This window comes from Pseudophryne corroboree, chromosome 6 (assembly GCF_028390025.1).
Source record: "Pseudophryne corroboree isolate aPseCor3 chromosome 6, aPseCor3.hap2, whole genome shotgun sequence".
Lineage (NCBI taxonomy): Eukaryota > Metazoa > Chordata > Amphibia > Anura > Myobatrachidae > Pseudophryne > Pseudophryne corroboree.
The window spans coordinates 555,885,711-555,898,874 of record NC_086449.1 but is presented as its reverse complement, the minus strand read 5'-3'; positions in this window follow the sequence as shown (position 1 = coordinate 555,898,874).

The window sequence follows — 13,164 nt, the reverse complement described above, 5'->3', positions numbered from 1 at the left end:
CCTTCCAAAAAACACTCCCCAAACAGCACATGACGCAAAGAAGAAAAAAAAAGGCGCAATGAGGTAGCTGTGTGAGTAAGATAAGCGACCCTAGTGGCCGACACAAACACCTGGCCCATCTAGGAGTGGCACTGCAGTGTCACGCAGGATGGCCCTTCCAAAAAACACTCCCCAAACAGCACATGACGCAAAGAAGAAAAAAAGAGGCGCAATGAGGTAGCTGTGTGAGTAAGCTAAGCGACCCTAGTGGCCGACACAAACACCTGGCCCATCTAGGAGTGGCACTGCAGTGTCAGGCAGGATGGCCCTTCCAAAAAACACTCCCCAAACAGCACATGACGCAAAGAAAAATGAAAGAAAAAAGAGGTGCAAGATGGAATTGTCCTTGTGCCCTCCCACCCACCCTTATGTTGTATAAACAGGACATGCACACTTTAACCAACCCATCATTTCAGTGACAGGGTCTGCCACACGACTGTGACTGAAATGACGGGTTGGTTTGGACCCCCACCGAAAAAGAAGCAATTAATCTCTCCTTGCACAAACTGGCTCTACAGAGGCAAGATGTCCACCTCATCATCATCCTCCGATATATCACCGTGTACATCCCGCTCCTCACAGATTATCAATTCGTCCCCACTGGAATCCACCATCTCAGCTCCCTGTGTACTTTGTGGAGGCAATTGCTGCTGGTCAATGTCTCCACAGAGGAATTGATTATAATTCATTTTAATGAACATCATCTTCTCCACATTTTCTGGAAGTAACCTCGTACGCCGATTGCTGACAAGGTGAGCGGCGGCACTAAACACTCTTTCGGAGTACACACTTGTGGGAGGGCAACTTAGGTAGAATAAAGCCAGTTTGTGCAAGGGCCTCCAAATTGCCTCTTTTTCCTGCCAGTATAAGTACGGACTGTCTGACGTGCCTACTTGGATGCGGTCACTCATATAATCCTCCACCATTCTTTCAATGGGGAGAGAATCATATGCAGTGACAGTAGACGACATGTCCGTAATCGTTGTCAGGTCCTTCAGTCCGGACCAGATGTCAGCATCAGCAGTCGCTCCAGACTGCCCTGCATCACCGCCAGCGGGTGGGCTCGGAATTCTGAGCCTTTTCCTCGCACCCCCAGTTGCGGGAGAATGTGAAGGAGGAGATGTTGACAGGTCGCGTTCCGCTTGACTTGACAATTTTGTCACCAGCAGGTCTTTGAACCCCAGCAGACTTGTGTCTGCCGGAAAGAGAGATCCAAGGTAGGTTTTAAATCTAGGATCGAGCACGGTGGCCAAAATGTAGTGCTCTGATTTCAACAGATTGACCACCCGTGAATCCTTGTTAAGCGAATTAAGGGCTCCATCCACAAGTCCCACATGCCTAGCGGAATCGCTCCCTTTTAGCTCCTCCTTCAATGCCTCCAGCTTCTTCTGCAAAAGCCTGATGAGGGGAATGACCTGACTCAGGCTGACAGTGTCTGAACTGACTTCACGTGTGGCAAGTTCAAAAGGTTGCAGAACCTTGCACAACGTTGAAATCATTCTCCACTGCGCTTGAGACAGGTACATTCCACCTCCTATATCGTTCTCAATTGTATAGGCTTGAATGGCCTTTTGCTGCTCCTCCAACCTCTGAAGCATATAGAGGGTTGAATTCCACCTCGTTACCACTTCTTGCTTCAGATGATGGCAGGGCAGGTTCAGGCGTTTTTGGTGGTGCTCCAGTCTTCTGTACGTGGTGCCTGTACGCCGAAAGTGTCCCGCAATTCTTCTGGCCACCGACAGCATCTCTTGCACGCCCCTGTCGTTTTTTTAAAATTCTGCACCACCAAATTCAAGGTATGTGCAAAACATGGGACGTGCTGGAATTTGCCCAGATTTAATGCACACACAATATTGCTGGCGTTGTCCGATGCCACAAATCCACAGGAGAGTCCAATTGGGGTAAGCCATTCCGCGATGATCTTCCTCAGTTGCCGTAAGAGGTTTTCAGCTGTGTGCGTATTCTGGAAACCGGTGATACAAAGCGTAGCCTGCCTAGGAAAGAGTTGGCGTTTGCGAGATGCTGCTACTGGTGCCGCCGCTGCTGTTCTTGCGGCGGGAGTCCATACATCTACCCAGTGGGCTGTCACAGTCATATAGTCCTGACCCTACCCTGCTCCACTTGTCCACATGTCCGTGGTTAAGTGGACATTGGGTACAACTGCATTTTTTAGGACACTGGTGAGTCTTTTTCTGACGTCCGTGTACATTCTCGGTATCGCCTGCCTAGAGAAGTGGAACCTAGATGGTATTTGGTAACGGGGGCACACTACCTCAAGAAATTGTCTAGTTCCCTGTGAACTAACGGCGGATACCGGACGCACGTCTAACACCAACATAGTTGTCAAGGCCTCAGTTATCCGCTTTGCAACAGGATGACTGCTGTGATATTTCATCTTCATCGCAAAGGACTGTTGGACAGTCAATTGCTTGGTGGAAGTAGTAAAAGTGGGCTTACGACTTCCCATCTGGGATGACCATCGACTCCCAGCAGCAACAACAGCAGCGCCAGCAGCAGTAGGCGTTACACGCAAGGATGCATCGGAGGAATCCCAGGCAGGAGAGGACTCGTCAGAATTGCCAGTGACATGGCCTGCAGGACTATTGGCATTCCTGGGGAAGGAGGAAATTGACACTGAGGGAGTTGGTGGGGTGGTTTGCGTGAGCTTGGTTACAAGAGGAAGGGATTTACTGGTCAGTGGACTGCTTCCGCTGTCGCCCAAAGTTTTTTAACTTGTCACTGACTTATTATGAATGCGCTGCAGGTGACGTATAAGGGAGGATGTTCCGAGGTGGTTAACGTCCTTACCCCTACTTATTACAGCTTGACAAAGGCAACACACGGCTTGACAAATGTTGTCCGCATTTCTTGTGAAATACTTCCACACCGAAGAGCTGATTTTTTTGGTATTTTCACCAGGCATGTCAACGGCCCTATTCCTCCCACGGACAACAGGTGTCTCCCCGGGTGCCTGACTTAAACAAACCACCTCACCATCAGAATCCTCCTTGTCAATTTCCTCCCCAGCGCCAGCAACACCCATATCCTCCTCATCCTGGTGTACTTCAACACTGACATCTTCAATCTGACTATCAGGAACTGGACTGCGGGTGCTCCTTCCAGCACTTGCAGGGGGCGTGCAAATGGTGGAAGGCGCATGCTCTTCACGTCCAGTGTTGGGAAGGTCAGGCATCGCAACCGACACAATTGGACTCTCCTTGTGGATTTGGGATTTCGAAGAACGCACAGTTCTTTGCGGTGCTTTTGCCAGCTTGAGTCTTTTCATTTTTCTAGCGAGAGGCTGAGTGCTTCCATCCTCATGTGAAGCTGAACCACTAGCCATGAACATAGGCCAGGGCCACAGCCGTTCCTTGCCACTCCGTGTGGTAAATGGCATATTGGCAAGTTTACGCTTCTCCTCCGACAATTTTATTTTAGATTTTGGAGTCCTTTTTTTACTGATATTTGGTGTTTTGGATTTTACATGCTCTGTACTATGACATTGGGCATCGGCCTTGGCAGACGACGTTGCTGGCATTTCATCGTCTCGGCCATGACTAATGGCAGCAGCTTCAGCACGAGGTGGAAGTGGATCTTGATCTTTCCCTAATTTTGGAACCTCAACATTTTTGTTCTCCATATTTTAATAGGCACAACTAAAAGGCACCTCAGGTAAACAATGGAGATGGATGGATACTAGTATACTTATGGATGGACCAGCGACTGCCGACACAGAGGTAGCTACAGCCGTGGACTACCGTACTGTGTCTGCTGCTAATATAGACTGGATGATAATGAGATGAAATCAATATATATATATATATATAATATCACTAGTACTGCAGCCGGACAGGTATATATATTTATTATGTAATGACTGATGACGGACCTGCTGGACACTGTCAGCTCAGCAGCACCGCAGACTGCTACAGTAAGCTACTATAGTAGTATGTATCAAGAAGAAAGAGAAAAAAAAAAAAACCACGGGTAGGTGGTATACAATTATGGATGGACCAGCGACTGCCGACACAGAGGTAGCTACAGCCGTGGACTACCGTACTGTGTCTGCTGCTAATATAGACTGGATGATAATGAGATGAAATTAATATATATATATATATATAATATCACTAGTACTGCAGCCGGACAGGTATATATATTTATTATGTAATGACTGATGACGGACCTGCTGGACACTGTCAGCTCAGCAGCACCGCAGACTGCTGCAGTAAGCTACTATAGTAGTATGTATCAAGAAGAAAGAGAAAAAAAAAACCACGGGTAGGTGGTATACAATTATGGATGGACCAGCGACTGCCGACACAGAGGTAGCTACAGCCGTGGACTACCGTACTGTGTCTGCTGCTAATATAGACTGGATGATAATGAGATGAAATCAATATATATATATATATAATATCACTAGTACTGCAGCCGGACAGGTATATATATTTATTATGTAATGACTGATGACGGACCTGCTGGACACTGTCAGCTCAGCAGCACCGCAGACTGCTACAGTAAGCTACTATAGTAGTATGTATCAAGAAGAAAGAGAAAAAAAAAACCACGGGTAGGTGGTATACAATTATGGATGGACCAGCGACTGCCGACACAGAGGTAGCTACAGCCGTGGACTACCGTACTGTGTCTGCTACTAATATAGACTGGATGATAATGAGATGAAATCAATATATATATATATATATAATATCACTAGTACTGCAGCCGGACAGGTATATATATTTATTATGTAATGACTGATGACGGACCTGCTGGACACTGTCAGCTCAGCAGCACCGCAGACTGCTACAGTAAGCTACTATAGTAGTATGTATCAAGAAGAAAGAGAGAAAAAAAAAACACGGGTAGGTGGTATACAATTATGGATGGACCAGCGACTGCCGACACAGAGGTAGCTACAGCCGTGGACTACCGTACTGTGTCTGCTGCTAATATAGACTGGATGATAATGAGATGAAATTAATATATATATATATATAATATCACTAGTACTGCAGCCGGACAGGTATATATATTTATTATGTAATGACTGATGACGGACCTGCTGGACACTGTCAGCTCAGCAGCACCGCAGACTGCTACAGTAAGCTACTATAGTAGTATGTATCAAGAAGAAAGAGAAAAAAAAACCACGGGTAGGTGGTATACAATTATGGATGGACCAGCGACTGCCGACACAGAGGTAGCTACAGCCGTGGACTACCGTACTGTGTCTGCTGCTAATATAGACTGGATGATAATGAGATGAAATCAATATATATATATATATATATATATAATATCACTAGTACTGCAGCCGGACAGGTATATATATTTATTATGTAATGACTGATGACGGACCTGCTGGACACTGTCAGCTCAGCAGCACCGCAGACTGCTACAGTAAGCTACTATAGTAGTATGTATCAAGAAGAAAGAGAAAAAAAAAAACCACGGGTAGGTGGTATACAATTATGGATGGACCAGCGACTGCCGACACAGAGGTAGCTACAGCCGTGGACTACCGTACTGTGTCTGCTGCTAATATAGACTGGATGATAATGAGATGAAATTAATATATATATATATATATATATAATATCACTAGTACTGCAGCCGGACAGGCATATATATTTATTATGTAATGACTGATGACGGACCTGCTGGACACTGTCAGCTCAGCAGCACCGCAGACTGCTACAGTAAGCTACTATAGTAGTATGTATCAAGAAGAAAGAAAAAAAAAAAAACACGGGTAGGTGCGGTATACATATACAATTATATATATATTATATACAATTATATATATATATATATATTAAACTGGTGGTGATTAATTAAACTGGTGGTCAGGTCACTGGTCACACTATCAGCAACTTGCAAGTAGTACTCCTAAGCAGACAATCACAATATATACTGGTGGTCAGTGTGGTCACAATGGCAGTGTGGCACTCTGGCAGCAGAGTGCCAGCAAAAGTGTGCACTGTACGTTAAAATATGTACTCCTGCTCTCAGACTCTAACTGCTCCCCACTGTCAGTGTCTCCCCCACAAGTCAGATATACAGTCACACTATCTATCACTTCAGCAAGTAGTAGTACTCCTCCTAATGCTCCCCAAAATTACTAAAGTAAATAATACTGTGTCTCTCTCTACTCTAGTCTCACTCTCTATAAACGGAGAGGACGCCAGCCACGTCCTCTCCCTATCAATCTCAATGCACGTGTGAAAATGGCGGCGACGCGCGGCTCCTTATATAGAATCCGAGTCTCGCGATAGAATCCGAGCCTCGCGAGAATCCGACAGCGGGATGATGACGTTCGGGCGCGCTCGGGTTAACCGAGCAAGGCGGGAAGATCCGAGTCGCTCGGACCCGTGTAAAAAAACCTGAAGTTCGGGCGGGTTCGGTTTCCGAGGAACCGAACCCGCTCATCTCTAGTGTCTATGACAGGTTGTCATGCTAAAAGACCTCCTCAATTCAAATAAATGAAAGCAATGGCCCCCAATAAAGTATGTGCACATGGAGCAGACATTTGTGTAATTCATTCTGCACACAATATTGTACAAATCTCATGTTAAAAATAAACAACACCCTGTTATATGCTTTCATTTCAATGGAGAAGTGGTGGAAAAATAATTGAACCAGGTAAATCTATAGTATGTCTCAATCTGTATGTACTGTATCTATATAAGGCTGAGGATGGAAGAACCAAGTACCGTATTTCCATTCCATTTTTCATGACTGTCTCTTCAGCATGCCATAAGGAATTACTGGTGGAGAGCTAGCGAGCACACACATTAATAGTACCATGTGACAACACTTTCTCTTACTTCCTCTTATAACATCTTCTGCCCACCTGCGGTGACGGAGGTCAGCCCTACTCAATGGCTCCATGTACATTAGTACATAGAGCCATTAGAATCTACATAAACCTATATATCATATAATTCCTGCTGTTTGCCTAACCATGGAAATTAAATAAATTGATCATATAATTCCTGCCATGTTTGCCTAACCATGGAAATTAAATAAATTGATGCATAAGAGCCTAAATAATCTTATCCAATCTACTAAGGCCAATAAATAGAAACCCACTACAGAGATTCAGATTTCCTTGCTCCGTAAAGTATCTCATCTCAAAAGTGACTATTGTGCTGAGATTAGTGTAATTTAATATAATGTAAACCAACAGATCGCAATGAGATTGCCTGAATGCTCATACTGAAACAATGGGAGTTTTCCGCTGGTCATGGTGAGACTGGCCTTTCATAGTATATTGAATTTCTGCCTTAGAGTGGGACCACCATGCACATTCAAACAGTTCATATGGAAATGCTTTCCATTCATTATAATGTACACAGACAGATTTTAAATGGTTTAATAGGCCCCAATATGAGAATATTTTGAGGTAATAAAAACCACAAGAGGAATGTTCCACATTTTTTAAAGAGAGCTATGTTTCTTAATGATGTTATCTTCCAACAACCATTATGTTTTTTTTCATAAACATTGAAGGTAGAACTGATGGAAAATCAGTTTGTTAGACGGCTTTTGCAGATCATGAACTATGTGTTGAGCCTACTTACATAACTTACAGGTCTGAGAGAGGCATTTTAAGATGTTAGTGACTGAAAAGTACATTAATGGTGGAAGCCATTAACAGGTGAACAAAACTGTAAGATTAAAGAGTTCAGTAATAAAATGTACAGTATGCTTTAGGTGTTGTAAACTATTAAAATTAATTGAACATTTCATTATTTATTATATATGTTGTCTCAAATCAGATGTATTTCCAAAATCACACAACTCAGCATAGCAGAGATTTATATAGGTGGCAGTGGTGTTATAAATTGGGGGCACTGCTCTGGGGCATATTATGACATGGGGGCACTGCTATGTGGTACTGTATTACGGATTCGGGGCAGAATATCAACAGTTATGATGACCTGATTTAAATGCTGGCACCTGGAAAATGACAAGAGGCGTGCACTGTAGCAGGTACCAAACAGCTTTCTAATCACTGACAACCTGCCGGGAGTATTCAGCCAGCCCAGCACTGACAATTTTGGTGGAGCTCGCAGCCTGCTGGAAATTCCCTTTATGCAGCCTTGTCAGCAAGCCCCCTGAGACCAGCATATTCTAAGGTCAGTGTCAAGTACTTCAACCCATTATGCTTATGATGCACTAAAATAACCTTTTTTAATAACACACACTTAAAAACCTCCATCCATTTTGTTGAAAAATTCACTCATTAAGAAAAAAGTTGAATGAAGCTTAAGCTTCAAGGCCTCTATACTGAGCCTCTTGTAGGGCCTCTACTATTAGTTTAATAGTAGAGATGAGCGGGTTTAGTTCTCAGAGAACCGAACCCCCCGAATGTCACACTCTGAGCCCGGAACCGAGTCTGGCTCGGGTCTTCCCACCAGACTCGGAAACCAGAATGAGTCAAAATGTCATCATCCCGCTGTCCGATTTTTGTGGGTTTTGGATTCCATATAAACAGCCGCGTGATGCCACCATTTTCACTCTGGACTTGAAGAGTGAGGGAGACAGACCTTTGTCTCTCTCTGTGGGTGGTGGCATTGGGTGGGGTCAGTTTGTGCGCTGTAGGGGTGCTTGGTGGTGGGGAATGGGGAGCGGTCACTTCTGTATTAGCCTAGGGTGGCTGGAACCAGGGCCGGTGCTAGGGTGTTCGGCGCCCCCCTGCAAACTATAAATTTGCGCCCTCCCATATTCCTTTGGCGCGCGCCGGGAAAAGGGGTGTGGTCTCACAAGGGGCATGGCCACACAGTAGTACCCCCATTTAAAATTACGCCACAATGTAGCACAATCTTATTAATCTTATACGTAATGCCCCACCCGTAGTAGTAGCGTCCTTATACGTAATGCCCCACCCGTAGTAGTAGCGTCCTTATATGTAATGCACCCCAGTAGTAGTAGCATCCTTATACATAATGCCCCTCCAGTAGTAGTAGCATCCTTATACATAATGCCCCCCGAGTAGTAGTAGCATTCTTATACATAATGCACCCCCAGTAGTAGTAGCGTCCTTATACGTAGTGCACCCCCAGTAGTAGACGCGTCCTTATACGTAATACCCCCCAATAGTAGTAGCGTCCTTATACGTAGTGCACCCCCAGTAGTATTAGCGTCCTTACACGTAATGGCCCCCCCAGTAGTAGCATTGTTACACGTAATGCCCCCCTGTAGTAATAGCGTCCTTATACGTAATGCCCCCCCAGTAGTGGCATCCATAGAGCGCGCGCACAGACATACCTCACACACACACAATTCACACATATATACACACACATCCACACACACACTTCTCTCTCACCCTCCACTTACCTAATCCAGTCTCCCTCTGTACAGCAGCCAGGTCCGTGTAGCTCCGCCCCCTTATGGCCCATTTAGCCACGCCCCCTACCGGGCCGTGTAGCTCCGCCCCCTTCTGTCCCGTACTCGGCGCTCTCACAGTCACACAGATGAGATAAGGTGAGGGGAGAGGCGTATCATGCTGCAGGTGCCCGCTGCCAGTGCCTGTCATACAGTGACAGACACAGCAGTGGCAGCAGCAGCAGGGGGGGGGGACTGGACGGCGCAGCAGGGAAGGGATGCAGAGCAGTGGAAGCGCCTATCCGTCCCAGCGCCTCCCTGCACTGCATCCCTTCGCTGAGCGGGTAGCGCCGGGCCTGGCTGGAACCCTTAATCAGACTATGATTGTGGTGACCATGTGCTGTTAGGGGTACTGTCCTGGCTGTCACTGGTGTTTCATGTGCTGTTAGGGGTGCTGCAGCTGTACATCGGTGTCACTGTCCTGGCTGTCACTGTGTTGTATGAGGGGCAGGGGCACTGTCCTCCTGTATGCAGTGAAAATACAGGGGTGCTGACTGTACAAATTCAGGAGTGCAGTGAAAATAAATGTACAGTGGCCCTGTCTTGTATACTGTAAAAAAATTCAGGGGTGCAGTGAAAATAAATGTACACTGGCCCTGTCTTGTATGCTATCAAAATTCTGGGTTGCAGTGAAAATAAATGTACACTTGCCCTGTCTTGTATGCTGTAAAAATTCAGGTGTGCAATGAAAATAAATGTACACTGGCCCTGTCTTGTATGCTGTAAAAATTCTGGGGTGCAGTGAAAATAAATGTAAACTGGTCCTGTATACTGTAAAAATTCTGGGGTGCTGTTGTTAAAATAACAGTAGAAATGCAAATGTTACCAACGCTCTACTTATATAAATAGTGTGGGGGTGGCAGCAGTACGTGTGCGAGGCTAAACCCTAAAGCCTCCAAAAGATTACTGAATGACGTTTAACAAGAATTACACAACTGCGCCTGCGTGCACAAGGAAAATGTTAATAATACTGTATTATAAGAAAAAACCCCAAGAGGATATGTATTATCGTTTAATATGTTAACATTTAATGGTATAGCTATAGTAGAGTCAAAGTTTACTTATTGCAATTATATAGCAATAAATATTAAAAATGAAAAATAAAAAAAGTGGTGGAAGTAAACAATAAAGAAAAAATGGAAAAATATGTATATTTGAAAAAATGATGAAAAATAAAAAATAAATGAAAATCGAAAAAAAGAGGAATTGTTCCAGGTCAGACTTTGTGTGCTGTGCCTGGAGAAAAGAAATAATTTGTAAAAGGTAAGTCTCAACTGTGTGTTGTGGATAGAGTGTGGCGTCCCACCTCTTTTCCACCTTGATGCAGTTCTGTACTATACAGTGACACAGTGGTGATTGGAATTTCTGAAATAACAGGGGAATTCTGGATTCTAGAGTCCGTTACAGTTTTTTGAAAGTTCTCCTCTTTCATAGACAGATTAAGGTCCGGATCCAGTGTGGTTTATTATGGGGTACCGCAAGGGTGGATAACGGTGGGACAAGGAGAGCAGGAAAGAGGTAACTATAAAGAACCCCGGACTCCCCGCTTATCTCCTCCTGTTTTACACAGTGAGAGACGTCCGTAGCCACAGACGTCTATTGTCTGTCAAACTGGAGGGACGCGGTCATGTCTCTGGGGGGAAGGTGTCACTGGCTTCGGGACCCACAGGGGGACTGTCCGCCGTGATCCTTCCCTCCTACGGAGTGTGTTACCTTCTCTCCTGCGCTTGGTTCCAGAACGTCCGTTTCCACTGCTTCCGTCTATCCTCTCTCTGTCAGGCGATCGGTGCTCTGCTCTCTGGTCTTTCTCCTCTCAGCCGTGCGGTTCAATCCTCCTCCACAAGTTCTCCTGTTGTTTTTTGTGTGTTCCGTCCAGATAGATTTCAAACGCTGCTGTGTCCTATGTATTATTGTAAAGGAATGCTGGTGCAGTTTTTGCTTTGTGTCTCCAACGCGTATCGACCCGTTTGGGCCTTCCTCAGGGAGTCAGAATGAGTCAGCATTCCTTTACAATAATACATAGGACACAGCAGCGTTTGAAATCTATCTGGACGGAACACACAAAAAACAACAGGAGAACTTGTGGAGGAGGATTGAACCGCACGGCTGAGAGGAGAAAGACCAGAGAGCAGAGCAGCGATCGCCTGACAGAGAGAGGATAGACGGAAGCAGTGGAAACGGACGTTCTGGAACCAAGCGCAGGAGAGAAGGTAACACACTCCGTAGGAGGGAAGGATCACGGCGGACAGTACCCCTGTGGGTCCCGAAGCCAGTGACACCTTCCCCCCAGAGACATGACCGCGTCCCTCCAGTTTGACAGACAATAGACGTCTGTGGCTACGGACGTCTGTCACTGTGTAAAACAGGAGGAGATAAGCGGGGAGTCCGGGGTTCTTTATAGTTACCTCTTTCCTGCTCACCTTGTCCCACCGTTATCCACCCTTGGGGTACCCCATAATAAACCACACTGGATCCGGACCTTAATCTGTCTATGAAAGAGGAGAACTTTCAAAAAACTGTAACGGACTCTAGAATCCAGAATTCCCCTGTTATTTCAGAAATTCCAATCACCACTGTGTCACTGTATAGTACAGAACTGCATCAAGGTGGAAAAGAGGTGGGACGCCACACTCTATCCACAACACACAGTTGAGACTTACCTTTTACAAATTATTTCTTTTCTCCAGGCACAGCACACAAAGTCTGACCTGGAACAATTCCTCTTTTTTTCGATTTTCATTTATTTTTTATTTTTCATCATTTTTTCAAATATACATATTTTTCCATTTTTTCTTTATTGTTTACTTCCACCACTTTTTTTATTTTTCATTTTTAATATTTATTGCTATATAATTGCAATAAGTAAACTTTGACTCTACTATAGCTATACCATTAAATGTTAACATATTAAACAATAATACATATCCTCTTGGGGTTTTTTCTTATAATACAGTATTATTAACATTTTCCTTGTGCACGCAGGCGCAGTTGTGTAATTCTTGTTAAACGTCATTACTTAAAATAACAGTACACTGGTCCTGTATGCTGTAAAAATACAGGGGTGCTGCTGTTAAAATAAAAGTACATGGTCCTGTCTGCTTTAAAAATACAGGTGTGCTGTTGTTAAAATACAAGTACACTGATCCCATATGCTGTAAAAATACAGGGGTGCTATTGTTAAAATAAATGTACACTGGTCCTGTATGCTGTAAAACTACAGGGGCGCTGTTGTTAAAATAAAAGTACAGCGGTCCTGTATGCTGTAAAACTACTGGGGTGCTGTTGTTAAAATAAAAGTACACTGGTCCTGTATGCTGTAAAAATACAGGGGAAAGAATTTCACAAAGAGAAAAAGAATTGGATTCTTATGGGTGCACTCCTTCCCCTTATTTTGTTGTTTAAAATACTGTTTATTTCATTTCATTAAAATTAGGTATAGACATACCACCCATATCTAAAAGCCTGTAGGGCTCATTTATTATTTTCAATTCAACCTTATTTCTGGTTGAGTAAAGCAAAGTATTAAAGAGTGAAATAGAGAAAAAAGAAAAACGTGACAAGAATAATATAATGAAAATAACTAAATATGTGTTAGAATAAAGTTTTAAAATTATTTTTTGTACCCGTTCTATTATGTGAGTATGATTTATTGTAGACTTCTCTTATTATTGATTTCTATTTGTACTTAAAGGCTAGAATCAAGTATTAACATGCAAAAATAAAAAT